Source organism: Vicugna pacos, chromosome 9, assembly GCF_048564905.1.
Source record: "Vicugna pacos chromosome 9, VicPac4, whole genome shotgun sequence".
NCBI classification, from domain to species: Eukaryota; Metazoa; Chordata; class Mammalia; order Artiodactyla; family Camelidae; genus Vicugna; species Vicugna pacos.
Genome location: NC_132995.1, coordinates 46729285 through 46748400, shown reverse-complemented (window position 1 = coordinate 46748400; position 19116 = coordinate 46729285). Strand labels below are relative to the sequence as shown.

General features: G+C 35.1%; 1 non-coding gene across 1 annotated transcript; it reads right to left on the bottom strand.

The window, feature by feature from the left end:
• Positions 1–17046: 17046 nt before the first annotated feature.
• TRNAA-GGC (transfer RNA alanine (anticodon GGC)) lies at positions 17047–17119 on the bottom strand. Its single transcript has one exon. It is a non-coding gene; the product is annotated as a tRNA-Ala (tRNA).
• Between the last annotated feature and the right edge of the window lie 1997 nt (positions 17120–19116).

Here is a 19116-nt window from a genome sequence, read left to right as displayed (position 1 = left end):
AATTTACAGAGCTTTATCAGGGAAGTGAAAATGCTTTCTATGATATTATCATGGTGGATACACATCATTATACATTTGTCCAAACCATAGAATGTACAACACCAAGAGCAAACTCAAATGTAAAATATGGATTTCGGTTGATATGATGTGTCAACGTAGAGTCATCAGTTGTAACAAATGTACACAATCTGGTGGGGGCTCTTGGTAGTTGGATAGGCTATAATGTGTTGAGAAGGTGGTATATGGGAAATCTCTGTATCTTAATTTTTTCTGTGAACCCAAATCTGCTCAGAAATTTCTTAAAAATACAGATACATATAATATTACTCACATGGATTCTTAGGGAAAATGTAGGTGGGTATGCTGTAGGGTGTTACTGTGTAACCTCTGTGCCATGAGAATGTATGTTTCTATTTTATATTTTTGCTTGCATGGCATTTTCTGATCTTGTACAAAGCACAAGTACTGCTTCTCTAATAATAAAAGTCTATGTAAATAATTTGTATTTTGTTTCTGAAAACAGTGCTGAAAAATCTTTTCTAAAAATCTGTCCCCCAAATATGCCATTTTACCATTATTTCAATTAGAATATAGTATGTGCAATATTTAGTAGAAGATTGAATAAAGCATAACAACAGGTAACCTTAACTAAACACTTAATATGTGTCAATCACTATGTGCTGCTCTTGCATTTAATCCTTGCAACAGCCTTATGAGAAAGATGCTGTTACTTTGGGGGCATTTGCAAACAACGAGCCTGAGGCTCAGCACAGTCTCCAAACCAGGAAAATTCAGAGTCCCCACTCGTCATCATTTCTGACTATGGAATCACTCAGTGTTCAGGCTACATGGGCATCATCTCCTTCATTTTCAAAGCACTATTTTGAGGTTGCAATGGCTCACACGGGAAACCAAGGATCCTAAAACGTGAACTAACTTGCTCAAGGTCACAAGCCTGCCACTGGCATAGTGATGTGAAAGCAGGTATGTCTGCTATTGACTGGCAAATGCTACACTGAATCCCTGCCTTTATCAGCAGGATGCAGTAATTTCATGGGAAGCCCTAGCAAAGACTATAACTCCATGCTTCTACTGCACAACTTACAAAGTGCCCAGATAAGAGAAGTGATATTTATGAAGGGTTATTTGAAGGAAACGAGCCCATCCATTTCTTTATAATCTAGAGCTAAAGCCTGATCATCAGAACACTGCAAGTTCAGAACGTATTATCCTGGCCTCCTGCAAAATTGGTTTCCCTGAGTTCAACGTTCTGTCCTTAGCACTTATTGAGGGATGAGTCAAGAAAACATTCCATGAAGCCCATAAATGTGTTTGCAATAGAGAAGTCTTAATTGAACACTCTTACCTGGTCTCTCTTACTCTTCTATTGATAAGGTGAAGCTCCCAATGAGAACTAGCCTTTAAATTTACGTACTGGAGGAAACTTTACATTCCTTGAGACTTTTCCTTGGCATTTAATTTATTTTTTATTTTAAAAACACTGAAATAGTGCTTACCTTGTGCCGGCCACTGTTCTAAATGCTTTACTAATACTGGTGCGTTTGATTAATCCTCATAACACCCCTATACAAGGAAGTTACTTCTGTCATCCCTATTTAGCTTATAAGGAAACTGAGGCACAGGGCGATTACTTAATTTCCCCAAGGTCATACAGTTAATAAGCATCTTTTTCTTCTTTACTTGCAATTTGAAAACAAATGTGTTTTCTTTTTCACTGGGCTTGCTAGGTGGTTAGGAAGCAGAGTTTTATTCAACCCTGGAATTTTGGTAGGATTCTTTCACTTGCATACATGCAGTTTATTTGCCTTTGAAGTTCTGATATTGCATTATATTTTGCATTTTCTTTGTTCCTGGATGGATAGATATAAGAATAAAAATAAGGTTGAAGCCAAAGCCTAAGATCTAGATAAAACTATAATTACATATGCAATTCCTATATGCCAAGACAAGTACTTTGTAACATTAAATCAAAGGGGAAGAATCATCTCTGTATTTGATTGAACGTTTAATATAAGTTTGAATTAAATCAAATTCTGAAACAAAGATATGAAAGTAATTCAAATAAGAGACTAAATAAGTTTAGACAAAAGGGAGGAGAATGGTATAATTTTAACACAATTTTTAATTAATAATGGTAATTTTTAAAGCACAAATTCAGTGGTTTCAGAAGAAAAGGTAAAAATATATACAGGAGTCTGTCATACTGCCCAGAGCTTATCTTTTTTAAAGCAATTTTTCCTATATAGAGTCAAAAAAAAGTAATAAATTTAACAAGGCACAGGAAGGCACTCAGGAGCCTGAGTATAAAGACCACATTCTGGAACATAGTGACACTGAGAAATACCTGTTCCTGTCTTTTGTTGGAAGTAAGGTCCTTCAGCAACAAACAGATTTTCATTTGTAATCATTCACAGCCAATTCCAACTTAGTACAGAGGTGAGAGTTTAGCTCTACAGCTGAACCAAAGCCACTTCATACAGGGAAGTATTTTTCAACTTTGTCTCTGTAATACTCCTTCATCAGAAAAGTGATGAGAACTGTTCCCTTGACCAATGGATGGCGTCTGTGAAAAGAAACACCAGTTTATTTCGATGTTATTTATCAAGTTGCTTATTCCCAGATCATTCTTCTAAAAAGCTTAAGATACTGCCAATATTGTTGTGTCAACACAGGAGCTGAGAAGCCAGTTGAATATTTCTCTGACCAGAAGTATCACAAGTTCAAGGCAAAGGTCTCACCTACAGTAGGAAGGCGGTGGGACTCTGCTTCCAGGGGTACCTGTGTGTCTTAGTTTCCTCGGGCTCCATTAGCAAATACCACAGGCTGAGCCTCTTCAACAAAGGAGTTTTTCTCACAATTCTGGAGGCTGCAAGTCTGAGATCAAGGTGTCAGTGGGTTGATTTCTTCTGAGGCCTCTCTCGTTGGCTTGTAGGTGGCCACCTCCCCCCTGTGTCTTCACATGGTCTTCCCTTTATATGTGCCTGTGTCCTCTTCTTATAAGGACAACAGTTATATCGGGTTAGAACCCACCCTCATGACTTCATTTTAACATAGTTACCTCTTTTAAAACCCAATCTCCAAACACAGTCACATTTTGAGGTACTGTAAATGTAAATTTTAAGAGCTCTAATTCAGCTCATGAGACTGTATCTGGGCACTCATGTCCCCTCTCATTTCTCTACCATGTTCTGAGCAGACCAGGTATTTTGTGGCCAAGATATCAATCACAGCAGCCCCATTTCTCAGAAGTCCCAAGAATGACTTAAAAGGTGATGATTTTCTGCTAAAAGCCAACTGAAATGACTTAAGGAGAGAGATTTTTGATTACAAAATAAATAAAGATCTGTTTTCTAAGCTTTTCTGTGACATAAATATGAATTGAAAAGAATACCCCAAACTACCTCACAATAACAGGAATGAAAGTGACATTTTAATTACTGAGGCCCCGGCGAGGCATTAAGAGAGAGCTCAAAGGAGACCAGATCAGAAGTTGAGGTGGGAAGTAGGGAGGCCTCACTCCCTCAGAAAACATAAACTGTGTCCTCACTCTATTTTAATACAGAACTTCCCATTACAACACCCACATCAAATCAAAAAAATCAAAGTAAAATTGGAAAAGGCAAATTATACATAAATCAATGCAGCCTTCCTAATAGTCAAAGAAGATGCTATTGATGGTGTCCAGGTTGTCTGAATAAAATACTTGTCTGAATAAAATTTTTAAAAAAATGCAAGGAGGCTTCCTGGCCTCCCTCTATTCACTGTGTACTCCAAACATTCCAGGTTCCCTCACTGTTTGCACAGTTTGATGCAAAGCACCTCAGCCTCCTGAAATATGAGACATTGTTACATTTCACTAGAGCCAGATCTTTCTAAGGATTACCATAGCACGCTGGAGCAGGAGAGGATATTACACTCATCAAATCCAGAGGGCCCATGTGATATTAATAGCTTTCTCAGAAGAGGGTTTGTAGACAGCAAGTCTGAGGAGTGCAAACTTTACACTGTCTGTTGCTTCTTGTTGCTCTGATCCCACAAACTTCTCAAAGCTTCGTGGTCGATAAAATGTATAGTGTTATACATTTTATAATATTATATATATATAATATCATAACATTTGAAATATGTATAGTATTATGGTATACATATTAAATATTATATATAAACTTCAATATTTACCATAATTTTTAATATATATCACAATATACGTAACATTATGATACATATAACGTACATTAAATATTATATATACAAGCTTTAGTATTATAGTTTGAATACCCCAATTATAAGACAGATCCAAAATTTTACATAGTATTTAGTGCAAAGGAGTATGTAGCTTTTTATAACTTGCTTGACCCCAGATGCACTGTTACAAAGCTGGCTCTTAGACCACACCTTGAGAAATACAGATGTAGTTCAATTGCCTCATTCAACAGATTAAGAAACAGAGAGAGAAGGTTGATACTCCTTCCCCAGGGGCAGCCCCAAGATCAGGACATAAATATCCTAACTCCCAGTGTCCTTTCTACTATGCCATTGAATGTCTTCCTAATGAATACTGGTTTCTGGACTTGGACAGAAGACCTGTACAGATATCCATTCAGGAAATTTGAACTTCTAAGTTGGAATGTAAGTTCTGACATAAATGATATATTTAATCCTCATAAAATATGCACTAAATGCTATGTAAAATTTTGGCTTATAATTGGGATATTCAAATGAAGTAAAGAAGTCTTATAAATTGAACAAGTTCAAATTCTCACACTGACAAAACTCTTACACAGATTAACAGTCTGATTAGTACAGATTGTCATAAACAGTTGCTCATGAAAGTGTGACTGAGAACATGAGCAAAGAAAACCTACAGAAAAGACAAAGTTCTCAGGGATGGGAGGGTATAGTTCAAGTGGTAGAGTACATGCTTAGCATGCATAAGGTTCAATCCCCAGAGCCTCCATTAAAAATAAATAAGTAAGTAAATAAATAAATAAGAGCCTAATTACCTCCTCTCCAAAAAACCCACAAAATTCTCAGCCAGAATATCTATGTCCCTTTTCTCTGACTACTTAATGGAAAGTGCAATTACAACTTTATTTTCCTTGCCATAAGAATAGTATTGCCAGGTAAAATACAGGATTCCCAGTTAAATTTGAATCTTAGATAAACAACAAATAGATTGTTAGTATAAGCAGCTCTCAAATATTGCATAAGATACACTGTATTTTTATTTTCTAAATCTGGCAATTCTGCCTATGAAAGATATTCACACTTAGTAAAGAGGCCTTCAGGAAAGTAATAGATGAAAAAGTTATTATAGATGAAAATGTTATTAGAAAGTAAAAGTTGACAGTAAGGAAAGGCCAGAAAAGGTTGATTATCTTTCAATAACTATAGCTCAAGTCTGAGATTTAAACCCAACTATCATACTAACTAATATATATAAAATAGATAAACAACAAGTTCATATTGTATAGCCCAGGGAACTATATTCAATAGTTTATAATAACTTATGCTGAAAAAGAATATGAAAATGAATATATGTATGTTCATGTATGACTGAAGCATTATGCTGTACACCAGAAATTGACACATTGTCAACTGACTAAACTTCAATAAAAATATATATACAAAAAAATTAAAAATAAATAAATAAAATAAACTTAACTATCAGAGATGAGAGACTAAGGGATAAATTTGTGGATTAAATTACATTTCCTACATTCCCAACTTGAGCCTCAATGAAAAGTACCAAATATAAACCTGTGCTTTAGATTGTACATTTGTATCTACAACAGAGAAAACAAAAACTTTCGGAACTATTCCAGGCATAACCCATTTATGGGTTAGTTTCTTCATGTCTAATTAAAACTGTTTAATATGTGTCTACTCCAGACTGTGGTATATCAGTCCTGAGCTCTGAGCCGGGCACGTGTTAGCATTCAGGAAACACGGTTGGTTGAATGAATGAATGAACAGTCAATTTCCACATCATTTTTATGTTGGCACCACTAGCTAAAAGCAGAGAAAGAAAACTAAAATGTTTTCATGATAGATAATGTAAGAAGTGTGCTGCTGGAATATATTAAGGAATGGTAGGGTGTGTGGCAAACTGTACAACACTTGCCTTTCATCTGTCTGTGAACTCTGGTCAAGATAAGCAGTTTGGAGGGGAGAAAAGATATGGAGCTGAACAACACAGTTTATAAAAGTTGACCAAGTGTCCCAAATTGAAAAGTTCCTGAAATCACACTGCCACCACTGAGGGCTAGGCCCAGCTTGAAAGGGGTGAAATAAATCACATGGGGATGAACAACAGTCAAAAGTATATTGCTAAAATAAATTGGAAACAAGTGGCATCCTCATTCCAGAAACAGATACCTGAGATATTTATCTGCTTATGAACTATCTTCTTCTCTTCTGAGTAGTTAAAGATATGAGACTTGTAGATATTAAGGAATCATACCATTCAAGATGGACCTTTGTGCCCCAAGAAAAAAAATACTGCCCCATCGGAAAGTAACAAATTCCAAGTACAAGAGGCCCCACAATGAGAGTTACATGCATGCACAAATCCAAAGCCTGGTTTCAGGGTTCCTGGATCAGCTTTGTCAAGAATCAGACCTTCTCTGAGAACATGGCATGTTAATTCACTGTTCGCTGATTTAGCCCCCTCACTGCCTTCTTGAAGTGGAAAAATAAAAGACCCAATGCAAGGTAATCAAGTGTTGGGATGTCCTTAACCAATCTTTTCAGTGCATATCTCTGTCCATTTGATTCTTCCTAGAAGCAGAAGTCAAGGCAGGGGTAGGCCTGTGATGATAAGAGAGGGATGGAGCAAAAGAAGGTGGGAAGAGCCTTCAGACTGTGGTGCAGAATGACATCTGTGAAAGGAAAGAGGGAAGGCAGGACTGGGTAGGAAGAGCCTTCTTCCACAGCACATTTTTGAGAAATTTCAACCAGACCAATGGAGTATCGCTGATTAAAAAATTGCTTGTTAAGAGAATCTTGTATTAAGCAAAAATGTGCCAACTAGTAGCCTCTACCACGCTCGGTCTTGACTGAAAGAAGCCCAGGAGAAGCATGGACTCAGCATGAATGCGGTGACGGAACTAGAGTGGTGACAGCTGGTGCTGTCAATCAACTATGCTCTCAGCAGCAGGTCCCCTTGATGGAGATCTTAGCAGTGCACTACATGATCACAGACATATGCCAAAGTGTTGTGGGGATTCTGGATCAAATCACATTGGATGCTGAGACGTCTCAAACATGACAAGATATGCTACTGAAAACTTTGTAAAATATATTAACTGAGGCACTGCTATCTGAAGCAGACTATGCAGAACATAATTTACCACTTGCTACATTATTCAGTGTCTTTGCTTGTAAGATTAATTATTAGACCCTTAGGTAACACAACAATGTCCTCAGGAACTACTGGTGTGTATTAGCTCTTCTGCTAAGTGGTGTAAGTCTAATAACTCTGCTGGTAACACTTTTGTCATTATGTAGTTTCATAATCCCCCTGTCAGATGACCATCTGTCACTGCTTTCTACTGTCAAGTGTTCCTACCTCTACAGGTCTTATCTGTCTATGGTTAATTTTTTGCATGAAAATTTTCAATTTAATCCAAAACCAGAAAGAATAGTATAAATGAATGAATTCCCAGATAATCACCAAACAGCTTCCACAATTAACACTTGGCCAGTCTTGTTTCATTTATACTCCACGCATATCCCCGCTCCAATAAATTACTCAGAAGCAACTCCCCAGACATCATATTATTTGATCTTAAATATTTCAGTGTATACTTTTAAAACATAACATCATTATTTTAAAAGAATCACACTACCATTATCAAAACATTTCTTACAATAATTACTTATCAAACATTCAAATATCCACATTTCTCCAAATGGTTCATAAATTTGACATTTGCTTTTTCAATGAGCCAATTTAGATCTACACACTGTGATTAACTGACATGTCTTTTATGTCTCTTTTAGTCCATGTTTCCCTCAATCTCTTTCTCTTCTTCTCCTGTTGGCAATTTATTGAATATAACAGGTCATTTTTCCTGTAGCATTTCTACCTCACGGATTTTGCTGATTTTAATCTCTGTGAAGTCATTTAATATGTAATTCATTCCTCCTGTGTTTCCTGTAACATGGTGGTTGGATCTACATCCTTGAACAGATTCACCAGTAGATTCCTCATGATGAGCTCATGGGGAAAATGTTCCAGAGTTCTCAGAAGTTCCTAAGTTTGACTGTAGGTTTTATATTTGAATGCCAGTTTAGCACTTTTCTCATTTTTTTCCTTGAGTGTTTTGATTATGTTACTCCATTGACTTCTATCATAAAAGTTTGTTGTCACTAATTCAAAATTTATTTTCTTTTCTTAACGAGGGACTTGGTTTTGCCTAGATGCTCAAAGATTCATTTTATTTATCATTAAGTGTAATACTTTTACTAGTATATAAAATTGTTGACCATCCTGGGTCAATTTTCCCATGTCTGTGATATGTCATTTCAATATGCAGGTCCACACATCATTTTATTTCAGTGAACTTTTCTTAAATTACAGTTTTCATCATTTGTTCTATTACATTGAGATTATTTTCTCAAGAACTTCAGGAATATTGAAATACCTCTGTCTGTTTACTATAGCAAGCACTTCTGGAGGTATGCTTAAACTGATTCTTGGAACACGGGTAAGCCAATGGAGTGAGGGAGAGATAGGAAGTTCTATCCTGGAAGACAGAACTCCACATGCAAGAGCAAAGATGCTTAATTTGAGTAACTTCAGGTGTTGAATGAAGCTTGATATAGCAAAAGTATAAAAGATGTGGAAGAGAAGACCAGCTGGAGAGAGTGACAGGATCCTGTCCATAAAATGCTTTGTGTGTCAGCTAAATGTGTTCTGAGTTTTCTTTGAAAGCTAACAAGAAGAATTTTAAGATGTGGAGGAATATTTTAGAAACAGCCCATTGGTATCAGTGAAGAGAATTACCTAGAATAAAGGAATAAACAAAAAGATGGAGAACAGGAAAAAATATAAGTACTGTTTTGGGCCTGGGAATCACAAGTGATTTATGAATTTTACCATTCATTCATTTAGCTCTCATAACAAATGTGTTAAGTAAGTTTCTACTGTTCCCATTTTCCAGATTAAGCACACACCACACACACTGAAACATAGAAGTGACAGCCTGGGATCTAAAGCCAGTAGCAACAAACTTCAAATCCCGTATTTGTTTCATTAACTCTGGTTTATTGTGGAGTTGACAAGACCAAAAATGAAAATAATACAAGGATTTGTGGATAGAGCTAAACGAAATCTTAAAGTAGCTATGATAGTATACAGAATTAACTGGAACTTACAGGCTTGAATGAGAAGGAGCGGCATCCAGGATGATTACCAGGCTTCAGCTGACTAACTCAGATCAAAATTGTCTTGTACTCAGTTTTCAAGAAAATGGGAGGTAAAGATGGAAATAAAGACAGTTCTCCAAAGAAGCATAGCTGGGAAGAGGAAGGTGAGCTATAGGTTGGTTGGAGGAATGTTTGTCTTAGATAACTATAGTTGTATACCATGTGCCCGTAGAGAGGTTGAAATTAGGAAACCACAAAGGTGGGGCAGGGTGGAAGGCTCTCGGTAAAGTAATAACAGATGGCGGAGGAGGGAGAAAACGGATTCAAAAACACAAGCAAAGGGATTCGTATCATACACAAGCAGAAAATGTTTCTTCTGCTGAGATGGGAAATAAAAAGATACGTTGACCCCCCTAATATGCACCAACCATTGTAGTAAGCACTGTCACATACATGACCACATTTAATCTTTACAAAAGAACTCTGATAATGCTATTATCTACATTTTGCAAGTCACAAAACTGTATAGTAATTATCAGAATCAGGCTTCAAACCCATGTATTTTCTGAGTATCTCTAGTGTTAGTCTTTTGAGGAGGAATCATGGTACTGAGAGAAACCTGGGTTAAGGTTCCAATTCTCCCATTAACTCTTACTTTAGACAAATCATTTACATCTATAATATTCCAACTCCTCATCTATAAAACAAGGAAATAAGAACTGAGGTTTCCGCCTGTTACAACAAGCTTATATGAACAAAGACCCTATTTCCTCATGCAAATTATTTCTAAGGATGCATTCATTTGTAAGCTATAACCCAGTCCCATCCTAGGTGAGAAAGACTCCACGTATAGTGAACGCAGAAGACCACTACCACTACTGTTACTGAATCTTAGGAATTATCTGCACAAAAGACTAAAAGTTTAGTATTGAATACAATAATAGAGCTGAGAGAATCATTTTTATTGTTGAGAATTTGAATGGTAAATTTGCTACAGATTTATGTTATTTTACCAATTTTATCACTAAAAGCTAATAAAATATTTTTTACCTATGAATATATAGCTTTTATTCTTGAAATTCAATTAAGTTTTAGCTTTATTGAGGTTTGATTGACAAATAAAAATTGTATACATTTAGGTTGTACAATGTGATTTTTAAAGATGTACAATGTGATGACCTAATATACATATATATTGTGAAATGATTACCACAATCAAGTTAATTAATACATCTGTCACCTCACATAGTTATCTTCATAAGTGTGTGGTAAGAACATTTAAGATCTACTGTCTTAGCAACCTTCAACTATGCAATATAATATTGTTAACCATAGTCAACATGCTGTACATTAGATTCCCAGGAATTTCTTATCTTATAACTGGAAGTTAGTACTCTTTGTCCAACATCTCCCCATTTCCTCCCACCCCCTAGAGTCTGTCAACCACCATCCTACTCTCTGGTCCTATGAGTTCAAATTTTTAGATTCCACAGACTTGTGGTTACCGGGGTGGGGGGCGGGGTAGAGGGTGGGAAGGGATAGACTGGGGTTTCAAAATTGTAGAATAGATAAACAAGATTACACTGTATAGCACAGGGAAATATACACAAAATGTTATGATAAATCACAGAGAAAAAAATGTGACAATGAGTGTGTATATGTCCATGAATGACTGAAAAATTGTGCTGAACACTGGAATTTGACACAACACTGTAAAATGATTATGAATCAATAAAAAATGTAAAAAAAAAATTTTAGATTCCATGTATAAGTGAGATGATGCAGTATTTATTTGTCTTTCTGCGTCTGACTTATTTCACTTAGCATAATGTCCTCCAGGTTCATCCATGTTGTCACAAATGTCAGGATTCCTTCTTATTAAAACTGAGTAACATTCCACTGTATATATGTCCCACATTTCCTTAATCCATCCATCCACTGATGGAAACTTGGGTAATTTTCATACCTTGGGATTGCTGCAATAAATGTGAGAGTGCAGATGTCTCTTTGAGATACTGATTTCATTTGCTTTGAATATATATCCTTAAGTGAGATTGCCAGATCACATGGCAGTTTTATTTTTAATTTTTTGAAGAACTTCTATACTGTCTTCCATAATTGCTATACTAATTTACAATCCCACCAACAGTGTAAAAGGATTTCCTTTTGTCCAAACTTTAACCAATGTTTGTTACCTCTTGTCCTTTGATAATAGCCATCCCAACAGCTGTGAAGTGATATCTCATTGTGGTTTTCTATTACAAGATCTACAGTTAATTTTTCATGTGTGTCTGCTTGTTTGTCTGTCTCCCAGCTTGTTGTGAGCTTACTTCCCACTTCTTTGAAGTCTGTAACTCTTTTTTTTCCCCCTTAATAGAGGCACTGGGGATTGAACTCAGGACCTCATGCACACTGAGTATGTGCTCTACCACTGAGCTTTAGCTGCCTCGTGGTTTTTGTTTGTTTGTTTGTTTTTTATATTTAAAAGAAATTTTAAAATTTCCTATTATTAAATATTTTTAAATGATACTATTCCAGTGAATTATATATTTGAGGTCAATGCACTTTACTGAATGTACACTAAAATCAATTTTTTAAAATTCTGTGCAATATTGGTAGTTTGGTGAAGGCTTTTACACTTTGCTAGTGATAATTTAAATTGTCACAAACTTCCTAGAAAGCAATACAGCTGGGTATCAAGAGCATTAACCCAGAATTTACACTTCTAAAATACAACAAAAATTTACACACAAAGGCATCCCTTATGTGAATGAAAACTTGGAACACAAAAATCCACAATAGGTTAATGCTCACAAATATTATGATTAATCTGTTTGGTGAGATTTTAAGAAGCTATCAAATATTGGTTTATCGAGTTTTTAAATGATAGAACATGTTTTGAGAATAAACAATATACAAAATTATATATATCATATAAACACAATTTTATATTTAAATGTATAACAAAAGAAAATAAGGAATTATGACAAAATAATTATTGCTGCAGTATTGTCTCTAGATACTGAAGTGATGGGTCATTTTGGGGGGTCACTTTTTTTACTTCTTTATAATTTTTTGGTACATTTCATATTTTCTAAGTAAATATTCAGTACTTTGATAATCAATAATAAAACCAAGAATTAAATAAACAAAAAATAAACTCCCAGTTTCTGGAATCTTCAGTTTCCTATTACTCCTCCTGATAGACTCTTAAGCATCTTCTAAGGTGCTTCTAAGGTCAAAGTCACCTAACTCTGTGAAATCTTATCACCCTCAGACATAGTCACTCCCTCCTTTCTTTTGCACAATATTGAACTTTAATTATGAACTGTACAAAAACAGATGCCCAAGGGCTGAGCAGGTGACATAAATGGGAGAAGCTAGCCAGCTTGGTTTCACAACGACATCTTAGGTTACACTCTTTTGATCTAACATACCTTGCATAGTGAACTCATGTGAATATTTTTTTTACCTCCACAAAGAAATTGATTTTTTTTGCCCTGTTGTAAAGTATTTGTTCATCACAGTTTATCTTTTGATAAAGACACACTGCTTTTCACTTCACTGACAGAAAAGAGCGCCAGTCTGATCATCCCCATCACCGGGTGACCGGGGCCGTGGCGGGGCTGGACCAGTCACAGAGCTGGGTGCTGCCCACCCAGAGGGTCCGCCCTGTGGGCCCAGCGAGGTCGAGCTCCTGTTTTACAAGAGAAGCTAGGGTTCTGGGCTTTTATGAAATCACCTGCTTTTCAAAATGTTAACAGGTCATTAGAGTGTTTTAAAAACAACTTGGGGGCCAAATCACATGCATCTGTGAGTGGAGCACAGCTTGGAGCTTCCAACTGGCAACTTCTGGCGTCCACACCAGGAAGTACTGAGTTCATCTCCAGCTGTTTTCTTTAATCCTCCTAATAACTTGTAGAAAATGTGAGGTGATTTTATCCTTAAAAACGCTGCGTGGCCCATAATAACATTTATAAAACATCTGCAATTTTCAGTAGAGATATTTGAATTCCACAAATGCTTATTGTAAGGCCCCGTGCCGGATCCTAGACATTCTATAAAATAGACATCCTCTCTCAATACAGTGTACAATATGGTGGAACTATCTTTATGTGCGGTGGGTCTTTCCAGAGTAAAACTGTTCTATAAAAATATACTTGACTTGCATTTTCCTGATGGTTAGTGATGTTGAGCACCTTTTCATACACCTGCTTGTCATTTGTATGTTTTCTTTGGAAAAATGTCTATTCAGGCCCCCTGCCTATTTTCTAATTGACTCATTCTGCCATCTTGCTGACGTCACTCCCTGTGAAAATATTATTTGTTAACATTTTGATTTCATCTTTCAGCATTAGTCTTGTGTGTGTGTGTGCGCGCCTTTCTACCTGATGTAACATCTCTCCAGATTTTACCCAAAGAAACCCCTACAGGACATGTTTATAAGACACCCTGATCGAAATTAAAATAAGCATTCTTCATTAGTGAAACCAAGAAAAACATGTTTCTTAACTTTTCTAAAGCTTCTAAAACAACTAAAACTTGTATGTACCAGAAAACAGAAAACTCTTCAAACTAGCATCATCTACAGCAAATCTTTAAAGATGAGGGTAGGGCAGCAAACGGGTAATGAACCATGCAGAGCTCGCTTTGAGAAGCACCCAGTTTGAAAAGAGCATTGTCAAGCTGACAGAAGCATTTGTCTCGGCAAATATTCTTCTTCACTCCTAACGCATTCAACCATAAGAAGGTGAGCACAGACAGCAGTCTAAAAGTCTCTAATGAATACTTGTAACACACAAGCTGAAAATTCTTGATCTATCTGCCCTTTGAGAAAAATAGCAAGAACTGGAGATGGGGTTAAAAATGAAGGAGAGACTTCCAACTCCAACTATGATGGGCCAGCTTGCAGCAAAATGAACTTCTCACCAAGAAAATCTCTAAAAGATGAATAAAATGGAAAACATCAAGTTGAAGATACCAGGGAGCTACCAAGGCAGCAAGGACTCAAGAAGAGAAATGTTGGAGAGAAACGAAGCCCAGAGAAATGAACCCAACATTCTAGACCCCTTTTCCTTCAGACATTTGATGATTCATGAGATACACAGCCCAGAAGGATTTTTTAATCCAAAATAAGTAGGGCATATGCCCCCAATTTATATAATGAGGCTAACCTGACTTTCATATTAAAACCTGAAAAAGGACATCGCAAGAAAAGTGAAATACAGACTAATATTCATCATGAACATAGTTGCAAAATTGATTTCAATATAATTCATAAATATATTTAAAAGGTAATTCGTTACAATCCATTTAAATTTATGCTAGGAATGCAACGTTGATCCCACACTAGGGAAAAAAGCCATATAGAAGAGAAAGAGAAATAAAGGAAGGAAAGAAGGAAGGTAGGCAGGAAGGAGAAAAGTCAACCAAGTCACCACAATAGAAGAAGAAAAGAAAAAGAAAACAAGTTCTTCTTAATAGATGTCACAAAAGCACTTGAAAAAAATTCTTTATAAAAACTTGAGCAAAGCAAAAATAGAAGAATCTGATGTTAGTTTGATCTTGAGGCTCATTTACAAAATACCTACAGCAAACAACATGATTAATGATCAAATATTGAAGCCTTACCTCCTAAGATCAGGAACACGATGAAACACCCCCTGTTACCACTTCTATTCCACATTGCAGTTTAGGTCCTTGGCTGTGCACAGAGGTTAGTAAAAGAACTATCAAAGCATAAAGAATGAAGAAGTAAACATCCCTGTGATTGGTCACAGACCACAGAGTTGTTTATATGCCATATCCAAACATATTCCACAGAAAAACTATTAAAATAAATAAGCAAATCTAGCAAAATTGCTCAATAAAGGATGAAAAAGCTTCATTATTATCTACCAGGAAGAAGTCGAAAATGAGCTTTTTAAATGATAGTTATAATAGCATAAAGAATACTTAAGGATTACCCTAACAGAATATGTACAATACTTCTTCACAGAAAACTAAAGACATTATTGAGAGAAAATGTAAAGGAGCTAAACAAACAGAACAAATGTCTATGTACTCCAAGACAATATATTGTAGAGATAATAATTCCTTCTAAACTGGTACATGCATTCAATACAATCCAAGTGAAAACCCCAGCTGTATTTTTGTATGTAGACATTGAAAAGCTAATATTAAAATATGTATGTAAATTAAAAGCCCATCAATATCTAAGGCAATTTTGAAAATAAAGTTGAAGGATTCAATTTACTATGTATTAAGACTTCTTATAAAACCACTATTATAAAACAGTAATTAAGACAATGTGGCATGACACAAAGATAGAAAAGTATTCCAGTTAAACAGAATAGAGTTCAAAAGCATAGCTACAGAAATGTGATCATGTGGATTTTTTTTTCCTTTTTTTTTTGTATTGAAGTATGTCAGTTTACAATGTTGCATCAATTTCTGATGTACAGCATAATAGTTCAGTCATACATAAACATGCATATATTCCTTGACTATCCTTCAATTTAAGAAAAGAAAAAAAGATTAAGGACTAGTACAGAGAACTATATTCAATATCTTGTAGTAACCTATAGTGAAAAAGAGTATGAAAATGAATATATGTTTTATGTGTATGATTGAAACATTATGCTGATCACCAGAAGTGACACATTGTAACTCATATACTTCAATTTTAAAAAAAGCTAACAGAGATTAAGGAGACTATGACAACTAAATGCAGTATGTAATCCTGAACTGGATATTTTTTTGTAAAAATATAGATAAGGATATTATTGGAGCAAAAGATGTACTTGGAATATGACCAACAGAATAGGAAATAGTACTATTTGATGTTAAATTCCCTGAACTTGAGAACTCTGCTGTGGTTATGCAAGTAAATATCCTCACATATAACCTAATTTCAAATGGTTCAAAAAATAAAATATATATAATGTATTGATATATAGACATAAATGATCGGTAGTAGATGATTGATTCACAGATAAAGAGAGAGAAAATATGTAAGAAATTTCTTACATTTCAATTACTCTTTTCTTTGATCCAGTTTGCTTCTTTCATCTAATTTTAATTATCTTGTATGGTTTTTCTGATTTTCTCTCACCCCTTTAATTAAATTTTCATTCAAATCTGTTCTCCCTTGGGACCACTTTCATTAGCCATTTCTGACATCATCTGATCTTTTACTTCAATGTCTTTCTTGAATTCAGCCAATTCTGGTGACATTTCTTCTGTTTTTCTGTCCATTTTTGTTCTTGGTTTTTGAATATCTGATTTTAGGTGTTTTCTTTTTAAATTCTCCATATGTTATTTTAGGGTACTATGTTACAGCTTTAATCTATGTCAGGGGTAATTTTTGCTGGCAATTTTTATCAGCTGAAATGTGTTGATTCTCAGTTTCTGTTTTCTTCTTATGTTAGTTTGAATGGAGTTGGTCTCATTTTCACTTTTTCTAGGCATTTCATATAAGAAGTTCCTACAGGAGTCCCTTCTGCTTTCAGTAAAATGAGTTAAACATTCCTTAATAATTAATATGTTTTTGGTGGTCATGACTGGGGAAGGGAACAGTTGGAGTATCTTTTTTACAGAATTTATTGTGTTTTTAAGCTTTGGAGAGGGGGGTAATTTGGCTTTTATTTTTAATGGAGGTACTGGGGATTGAACCCAGGACCCTGTGCATGCCAAGCACACACTCTACCACTAAGCTATACCCTCCCCCTTAGTTGGTGTATCTTTTGAGCTTGGATAATTTTCCCCCATTTACCAGTATGCTTCCCTATCTGCAATATACTGTAAAAAAAAAAAGTCAAAATACACTATTATTAACTGTAAATAAATTTTTAATATGTTTTAAAGTAAAGAATTAACACCAAAAGAATGAAAAATAGCATGTATACCTTTAAAATACTGGAAAATATAAAACAAAAGGCAAGATATTTCACATAACACTTGACCATATCTTTCTTTGTTTTTGTTGGATCACAGCCTCAAGTTAAGTTCCTGCAAATAAGTGCATAGTATATCCATTTTTCTAAGTAATGACATGTCTTAATATTGTCTATATCCTATAAGACATTTTGTTTATTAGAGTATAGAACTGAAGGTTGAAAGCCATTCCTTCAGAATCATAATAGCACTATTCAGTTGCTTTGTACCTTCTTATTTTTGTGTTTGAGATTTGTGATATCATTGTAATTCCCTTCCCCTTTTTAGGTGAGCATTTTCTTCCTCTTAGAAACTTTTGTGTGGGATTCTATTTAATACATGAAATGCTTAAGTTAGCATCTTTTCTATTCATTTTATTGGGGACTTGCTGCACATATACAATCTGGAGATCTTCATCCTTTTGCTCTTAGGGAGAACTTTGCATTCTTGATTTGGTCATTTCTTATTTTCCTTTCTTCCTTTCCTTTCTTCCTTATTTCCTAGAAAACCTATTACTTGTGCATTGGAACTCCTAAAATAAACCTATGTAATAATATTTTAAAAGAAATGAAGGTGAACATTATTCTCACAAAATATTTAGAAATACTTATAATTTGTAATGGACTCAAAAGAATAAAAATAATTATGAAAGTAGAGATCAAGTTTTATGTAAAAGGCCTTCAAAGAGGGACAGGTCTTAACAAGTCAAACTTCAAAAATACAGTGAAATTAAATATCCAGCTTAAGGGAAAGTGCTATTAAGCATAGTCACTTCTCTAATGAGGTGAAATTTATTTCCTTAACTTTTCCTGTTTTCATTGGCAAAAGATGTTTTAGAAACCCCAGCTTCCTGAGGTACCCAAATGTAAAGATACCATTTTTTAACCTCCATTTCCTTCTCTATTTCAACATTTACCACTAACAGGAGGGTTGTAACATTAATCATTTAACATGATTCATAACCCTGTGCTGTCACATTTTCACTGCACAGCCACTTGGACAAATCAAATGGTATTTTTTGGTTGGGCTCCCACTTACATAATCATTCCTTCCCATGGGATGTTGGCTGAGTGAACAATTATTACAAGAATAAAAGAGTATTCTTTTTCTCTTACCAGAAATCAAAGACTGCTTAAATTTCAAAAGTCTTTAATGTACTTGAAGAAGTCACTTTAATAAATGATTTTCATGTGGAAACACCTCAATTGAGTAAAAAGTCAAGCACGGACCTGCAGTATGGCACAGTGCCTGACAAAGTACACCTGATACATAGGAATCAAGTAAAGAACCAACGTGCTATAAAAGAGAAACAGACTCACAGACACAGTAAACAATCTTATGGTTACCAGGGATAGGGGGTGGGAAGGCTCAAATTGGGAGTTTGAGATTTGCAAATACTAACTAGTATATACAAAATAGGTAAACAACAAATTTCTTCTGTATAGCTAGGGAACTATATTCAATATCTTGTAGTAACCTATAATGAAAAAGAATATGAAAACAAATATATGTATACATATGTTATGACTGAAACATTATGCTGTACACCAGAAATTGACACATTGTAAACCAACTATACTTCAATTAAAAAATAAACAAAAAATAAAAAATAATACACCTACTTCTAGAGGCATGGGATACATTTTTTTTTAAAAGAATTAAAAGAATCAGTGTTTTAAGAAAGAAACCTCACCTCCCTGCTCAAAACCTTCTAACAGTTTCTCATCTCATTGCAAATGAAATCAAAGGCCTACAGTGGCCTACAAGGTCCTATGTGATCTGGCCCTT